Below are 7,628 nucleotides of genomic sequence, written 5' to 3'. Positions count from 1 at the left end.
GGAGAGTCTAAGACCAGAGGGCATAATCTCGGAATTGTTGGTCACCCATTTCAGGCAGAGATGAGGAGGAATTTCCTCTCTCAGAGGGTAGGAGAAAGTGAGGACTGCAGATGCTGGAGATCAGAGCTTAAAAATGTGTTGCTGGAAAAGCGCAGCAGGTCAGGCAGCATCAAATGAACAGGAGAATCGACATAAGCCCTTGTTCAGGAATGAGGAGGGTGTGCCAATCGGGCTAAGATAAATGGTAGGGAGGAGGAACATGGGGGAGGGGCGTTGGGAATATGATAGGTGGAAGGAGGTTAAGGTGAGGGTGATAGGCCGGAGAGGGGTTGGGGGCGGAGTGGTCGGGAAGAAGATTGCAGGTCAAGAAGGCGGTGCTGAGTCTGAGGGTTGGGACTGAGAAAAGCGTTCCTAGGAGATTTCTCCAGCTTTCTCATTTCCCCTCCCCCCACCTTTTCTCAGTCCCAACCCTCAGACTCAGCACCGCCTTCTTGACCTGCAATCTTATTCCCGACCACTCCGCCCCCACCCCCTCTCCGGCCTATCACTCTCACCTTAACCTCATTCCACCTATCGTATTCCCAACACCCCTCCCCCAAGTCCCTCCTCCCTACCTTTTATCTTAGCCTGCTTGGCACACCCTCCTCATTCCTGAAGAAGAGCTTTTGCCTGAAACATCGATTCTCCTGTTCCTTTGATGCTGCCTGACCTGCTGCGCTCTCTCAGAGGGTAGGTCATTGTGGAATTCTTTACTGCAGAGGGTGCTAGTTGAGTTGCAGGCTATTGAATATTGGATTGTTAAGTATATTTAAGGCTGATACAGATTTTTAATTATTTAAAAAAATCCAAGATTATAGAGAAAATGCAGGAAGGTGAAGTTTGAAGCTGTTAGATCATCCATGACCTCATTGAATGGTGGGATGTTTTAATGGGATGGATGGTCTATTTCTGAACCTCTGTTTTATGGTCTGTGAACTAGTGACCAGATAATAATGAAAAAGGGCTTCAGCCTGGCAGCAGTTATAGAGATATACAGCATGGAAAGAGACTGATCTGTCCAATGAATTAGTTCCCAGGAAGCTGAGCTCTCTGTTCTAAAATCAGCCATCCCTGATTCCATCACTGTTGCTGAAATTGCTGCCTCTCCCTTCTGCTCTGGTACTTTGGCAACATTCCCTGGCAGGGTCTGCTAGCATGCCAAGCCAAGACACTGGCATGACCCGCCAAGAGACCAGGCCCAGAACCCACCATAAGCTGTTGAGACGCCAGGCTGGGACCCGCCATGTGATGCCCAGAGGTAAAAACAATGACTGCAGATGCTGGAAACCAGATTCTGGATTAGTGGTGCTGGAAGAGCACAGCAGTTCAGGCAGCATCCAAGGAGCTTTGAAATCGATGTTTCAATGCTGCCTGAACTGCTGTGCTCTTCAAGCACCACTAATCCAGAATGTGATGCCCAGAGACGAGACTGATAACTACCAAACTGTCAAGACACCAGGCCTGGGACCCACCTCATGCCACCTAGAGACCAGGCTGAGACTACCAAGAGCCACTGAGACACCAGCTGTCACCCACCAGGTGCAGCTGAGAAACATTCTCTCAACTGTTACAATTCTTTATTCAATCTCATTCGGATCTTAATCAAACTGATGCTGTCCACATCATGCTATTTATGCCAAATGAGAAGTGATTCTGTAACATCATGAGCAGCATGGTGGCAGTGGATGGCACAATGGCACAGTGGTTAGCATTGCTGCCTCACAGCACCAGAGACCCGGGTTCAATTCCCGCCTCAGGCAACTTTCTGTGTGGAGTTTGCACATTCTCTCCGTGTCTGCGTGGGTTTCCTCCGGGTGCTCCGGTTTCCTCCCACAGTCCAAAAATGTGCAGGTCAGGTGAATTGGCCATGCTAAATTGCCCGTAGTGTTAGGTGCAGGGGAATGGGTGTGGACGGGTTGCTCTTCGGAGGGTTGGTGTGGACTTGTTGGGCCGAAGGGCCTGTTTCCACACCGTAACTAATCTAATCTAATCATTAGTAGGTTGCTCCAAGTCTAAAAATCTCTACACATCACACCTTCCCATGCTAATAGTTATATTAAACAAATGAGCAGTCTTATCATTTATCACGTCCCTAAATGATAACTATCTAAACTATTTACTTATTCCTCTGTCACAACTTATGTGGAAATTTAAGAAATAAATCACTCCAAAGTCCTCAAACTGATTTATCACCATTTTGTATTCTCACTTAGCGTAAAAGGATTTTAAATAAAATAAGTGCTAAAGCCAATCTCACCTTAAAGGAGCTATAAACTTTAGTTGAAGGTAAAAATCAGATTTTAAAAAATAATAATGTAAAGGACTTGGGTAGTCTTGGACTGAAATGATAAAACGAAAAGAGTAAAGAAAGCCTGTCCACCATCATCTCTAGATAGGTAATGGATATCTTAGCAATATATCAGCAGATGTTTGGTCATTCCCTACCAAACTCAAAAACCAAGTGTGCAGCCTGAGAACAAATATTTAGAAATAATTTTTAAAAAAATTTCAATTAATTCGGGGGGCATGCGCTTTGCTGGCTGGGACAGCATTTATTGCAAGTCCCCAGTTGCTCTTGAGGTGGTGGTGAGCTGGTGGTGTAGGTAGATCCACAAAGCCATTAGAGAGGGAAATACAGTGTTTTGACCCAGAGATAGTGAAGAAATGGCCATACATTTTCAAGTCAGGATAATGAGTGGCTTGGAGGGGAGTTTGCCGGTTGTGATGTTTCCACGCGTCTGCTACCCTTTTCCTTCTAGGTGGATTTGGAAGAGGAAATTTCTTCAGTGCATTTTGTAAATGCTTCACACTTATGCTGCTGAGCATTGATGGTGGACGGAATGGGTTTTCATGGATGTGTCGATCAAGCAGACTCCTTTGACTTGGATGGTATCGAATCTCTTGACAGTTCTTGACTCATCCATCACATTCCTGACTTATGCCTTGTTGATGAAGGACAGGCTTTGGGGAATCAGGAGGTGCATTACTCACTGTAGTGCTCAGTCGCTGACTGGGTTTTGTAGCCACTGCATGTATAATGCCAAGTTCTGTTCAGTTTCTGCTCTATGATTTCTCCCAGGATGTGCTATCATTGTGCTATCATGCACTATCACATTGTTCTATCATTATTCAGATGGGCCTGAAGAGGGGGCTCACGACCTGATACGCTAACGTTGGTTCCTCTCCACAGGTGCTGCTGGATCTGCTGAGTTTTGGCAGCAATTTCTGGTTTTACTTGTAAACATAACTGACCCGATTTACGTGGACTTGTCTATGCATGAGACTGAAACAAGTGATCAGTCTGCTCTGTCCCAATCACCACTCACTGACCAGCCCACTGCGTCCTGAACGAGTTATCGATCACTGAGAGGTAAACTTTCTTATACCCAATTTTCCATACAAGCAGACTTTGCATTTAAACTTCGACACTGTCCAGTTTTCAGTGAGTAGTCATTTGCCCACTGGCTAACCTCACAATTATGTCATCTCCCACACCCGGATTAATCACCTGGGAAAAAGCTTACCTTTGTTTTAACAAACCTTGAACATCAGCCAACCTTTTGATTCTGCTGCCACCTTTATGTCACTCAATCAAACACATAATATTTACACAGACTATTCTTGTGATCAGGCACTCCTTTTCAGCTGATTAATAGTCACATATTGGACACATTTGATGCCCTGGTCTGTTTCAAAGAGAACTTCAACCAAACACTCTGTGATGGTTCTGGTGAGAGTAAGAGTGAGGTTCTGCTAGAAGGTATGATCAATTAGGTGGGTGCATTAAGAAACCAACACCTCAAAGGTAATAATGTCTGGAATATAACTGAAGTAGGTGAAGTTGTGAAGACCTGGAAATGTGTTCCTGGAAAAGCGCAGCAGGTCAGGCAGCATCCAAGGAGCAGGAGAATCGAAGTTTCGGGCATGAGCCCTTCTTCAGGGCTGAAGAAGGGCTTATGCCTGAAACGTCGATTCTCCTGCTCCTTGGATGCTGCCTGACCTGCTGCGCTTTTCCAGCAACACATTTTCACCTCTGATCTCCAGCATCTGCAGTCCTCACTTTCTCCTAGAAGTTGTGAAGACCCCCAGCAGGCCAAGTAAAGCCGGAAGAGGTGCATTCGTTTAAAACCCTGCTATTGTCCTCCAGCTGCACACACAGTTTGTTCATTCAGTCTCAAATGGACTCTACTCTTTCTCTTTTTTCCCTCTTCCCTTGAATATACTTTCATAACATCCTGTGACTCTCCCCAATTTTAACTGCCAGTGTAGTTTCATGCATTTCTATATCTGGTCATTGACTTTCCTGATCCATCTACTGAAATGTTTGGTCAGGATTGGAAATTAAAAGGTAGAAATGCACAGCAAATGTTGTAAAAAGAAATAATCTAACTAATGTATTTCAGTCCATGGATTACTTACATTACTCAGTGTTTAGGACAGAGAGACAAGCGTGGGAAGGTGTGATGTGTAGAGATTTTTTGACTTGGAGCAACCTACTAATGATGTAACAGAACCACTTCTCACTCGGCATAGATAGCACGGTGTGGACAGCGTCAGTTTGATTAAGTTTATAATGAGATTGAATAAAGAATTGTAACAGTTGAGAGAATGTTTCTTAGCAGCTCCTGGGGGGTGTCAGCCTGGTGTCTCAGTGGGTTGTGGTAGGTCCCAGTTTGGTGTCTCAGTGGCATGAGGTGGGTCCCAGGCCTGGTTTCTCGATGGCATGGCAGTTATCAGCCTGGTCTCTGGGCATCTCATGGCAGGTCCTAGCCTGGTCTCTCGGCAACTCCTGGCAGGTTCTGGCCTGGTGTCTCCATGGCTTGTGGTGGGTTCTGAGCCTGGTCTCTTGGTGGCTCATGCCAGTGTCTCAGCATGGCGTGCTAGCAGATCCTGCCAGCGTATGTTGCCAAGGTACAGGGGCAGAATGGAGAGCCAGCATTTCAGCAACAGTGATGGAACCAGGGATGGCTGCTTCGAGATCAGACAGCTGAGATCTTCCAGAGAGCACAAGATAAGCAGTGGACTCATCAAAGACTGTTGAACTTTTAATTTATTCCCCTACTTTCAGTTCAGTTTTTTTCTCTATGGTTGCCCCCAGGATGTGCTATCATTGTGCAATCATGTACAATCACATTGTTCTATCATTTTTCAGAAGGCCTGAGGAGGGATCTCACGACCTGATACGCTAACTTTGGTTTCTCTCCACAGGTACTGCTGGATCTGCTGAGTTTTAGAAATTAAAAGGTAGAAATGCACAGCAAATGTTGTAAAAAGAAAGAATCTAACTAATGTATTTCAGTCCATGGATTACTTACATTACTCAGTGTTTAGGATAGAGAGACAAGCGTGGGAAGGTGTGATGTGTAGAGATTTCTGGTTTTACTTGTAAACATAACTGACCCGATTTACGTGGACTTGTCTATGCATGAGACTGAAACAAGTGAACAGTCTGCTCTGTCCCAATCATCAGTCACTGACCAGCCCACCGCGTCCTGAACGAGTTATCGATCACTGAGAGGTAAACTTTCTTATACCCAATTTTCCATACAAGCAGACTTTGCATTTAAACTTTGACACTGTCCAATTTTCAGTGAGTAATCAATTTGCCCACTGGCTAACCTCACAATTATGTCATTTACCACAAACGGTTTAATCATCTGGGAAAAAGCTTACCTTTGTTTTAACAAACTTTGAACATCAGCCAACCTTTTGATTCTGCTGCCACCTTTATGTCACTCAATCAAACACATAATATTTACACAGACTATTCTTGTGATCAGGCACTCCTGTTCAGCTGATAAATAGCCACCTTATGGAAACATACAATGACCTAATCTGTTTCAAAGAGAACTTCAGGCAAACACTCTGTGATGGCTCAGGTGAGAGTAAAAGTGTAGTTCTGCAAGAAGGTATGATCAATTAGGAGGGTGCATTAAGAAATCAACACCTCAAAGGTAATAATGTCTGGAATATAACTGAAATCGGTGAAGTTGCCAAGAACCCCAGCAGACCAAATAAAGCCGGAAGAGTTGCATTTGTTTAATATCCTGCTATTGTCCTCCAGCTGCACATACAGATTGTTCACTTGGTCTCTAATGGACTCCACTCTTTCTCTTCTTTCCCTCTTCTCCTGAATATCTTGTGACTCTCACCAATTTTAACTGCCAGTGTAGTTTCATGCATTTCTACAGCTGGTCACTGACCTTCCTAATCCATAGAGTCATAGAGATGTACAGCATGGAAACAGACCCTTCGGTCCAACCCGTCCATGCCGACCAGATACCTCAACCCAATCCAGTCCCACCTGCCAGCACCCGGCCCATATCCCTCAAAATCTTCCTATTGATATACCCATCCAAATGCCTTTTAAATGTTGCAATTATACTAGCCTCCACCACTCACTTGGCAGCCCATTCCACATACACACCACCCTCTGCATGAAAAGGTTGTCCCTTAGGTTTCTTTTTATATCATTTCCCTCTCACCCTAAACTTATGTCCTCAAATTCTGGACTCCCTCCCCACGGAAAAGGCTTTGTCTATTTATCCTACCCATGCCCCTCATGGTTTTATAAACCACTATAAGGTCACCTCTCAGCCTCTGACGCTCCAGGGAAAACATCCCTAGCCTATTCAACCTCTCCCTGTAGCTCAAATCCTCCAATCCTGCTAACATCCTTGTAAATTTTTTCTGAACCCTTTCAAGTTTCACAACACCCTTCCGAGAGAAAGACTAGAATTGCATGCGGTATTCCAACAGTGGCCTAACCAATGTCCTGTACAGCTGCAACATGACCTCCCAACTCCTGTACTCAATGCTCTGACCAATAAAGGAAAGCATACCAAACGCTTTCATCACAGCTGAACTGCAGCCAAACACACTTCCTGCAGGCATAGTCACTAGGGACAATCAACAGTTCCCTGATCTCCAACTCTGACAGGGAAAGCATATCATTCCACTGAATGCCATCTCTTTAACAGACTTAGCAGTTGCCTTTGCAGACTTAGAATTACCTAAAAAAACTCACACTTTGATCAAATCCCACTGTTGGCACAGTCTTACTGCTCAAGCACTGCTCTGGGATAATTAATACCTATCCTTCGTATTAAAAGGCAAGAAACAACCAAGATCTAAGCACAACAATTAAAAATGTGTACCCTTTCCTTATCCACAATTTTTGATGACAGATGGTAGTTTCACGAAGGTGGTCACACTGCAGATACAGTCAGGTCAATGGATGATGGTCAGAAGAGGTAGACTCTATGACTCTAAGGGTCTGTTTCCGTTGTGTATGACTCTATGACTCGACTCCAAGTTGATAACAAAGAGATAACAGATGACTTAAGTGGTTTTCATAATGTGTTGTTTCACAGGCATAAAGATGTACTCCTTGGTTGGTTTTCTAAAATATTGATCAGGGTCACATTCTCAGATCACCCAGGCAAGCACAGCAATGATTCTTATTCAGTTTTCTCTTCTTCAGGCATCGGGAAGCTGGTATCGCAGATTAGGCAGGGAACTTTCAAGACTTCCTTCTGTCTCAGCAGCAGCCAAGAATTATCTCTCAGAAAGCATAGTTCAAAAAAAGC

The sequence above is a fragment of the Chiloscyllium plagiosum genome, unplaced genomic scaffold, assembly GCF_037043375.1.
Source record: "Chiloscyllium plagiosum isolate Xiang-an unplaced genomic scaffold, Cpla_swu_hap1 HiC_scaffold_5, whole genome shotgun sequence".
NCBI lineage: Eukaryota > Metazoa > Chordata > Chondrichthyes > Orectolobiformes > Hemiscylliidae > Chiloscyllium > Chiloscyllium plagiosum.
Note: the sequence above shows the minus strand (reverse complement) of the source record.